Below are 747 nucleotides of genomic sequence, written 5' to 3'. Positions count from 1 at the left end.
TTACAGAAGCAGCTCCCTCGAACCACCATGTTGTAAAGAGCATAGTAATATTTGTCCTCTGGATTCCTGCGTCTCCGAGACAACAAAGTGTCCCCCAGCGTGAAGAGACGGCTGAAGTTCACACGGATATTCGTCAAGGTGATCAGATCTGCGTGTGAATGTCAGAAACATGTTAAAAATGTCTTCTTCTCCCCCGTCCCATGTTGAAAGTCTTCAGGGGATGTTACAGTCTGTCCTCAGTCTGTCTTCAGTCTGTCCCTCATCTGTTTCAGTCTGTCTTCAATCTGTCTCCCGTCTCTGTGAAGTTAAAGTCAGGGGATTGGATTTAATCTGTCTTTTCTGTCTCCTGGACAAAGGGTCAAAGGTCATCTTTGTGTCTGTCTGCTGTCAGGTAAAGCTGTTGCCATGGAAACAGCTGATCTGAAGGACAGCGCCACACAGCTGACAGCCAATCAGACAGCAGGACTGTGACCTCACCTTGGATGTTCGGAGCGTACGGATTTTCTATGTCGAAGATCGGATCCAGAGCTTTCAGCACCACCTGGAGGACAAAGACGGAAAGACAACATCTCAATGTAAAATTAACTGAATTAATAAGTGATCTATAAACGCACTGAATTAATAACTGATCTATAAACACACTGAATTAATAACGGATCTTTAAACACACTGAATTAATAACGGATCTTTAAACGCACTGAATTAATAACGGATCTTTAAACACACTGAATTAATAACGGATCTTTA

Source organism: Plectropomus leopardus, chromosome 5, assembly GCF_008729295.1.
Source record: "Plectropomus leopardus isolate mb chromosome 5, YSFRI_Pleo_2.0, whole genome shotgun sequence".
NCBI classification, from domain to species: domain Eukaryota; kingdom Metazoa; phylum Chordata; class Actinopteri; order Perciformes; family Serranidae; genus Plectropomus; species Plectropomus leopardus.
Note: the sequence above shows the minus strand (reverse complement) of the source record.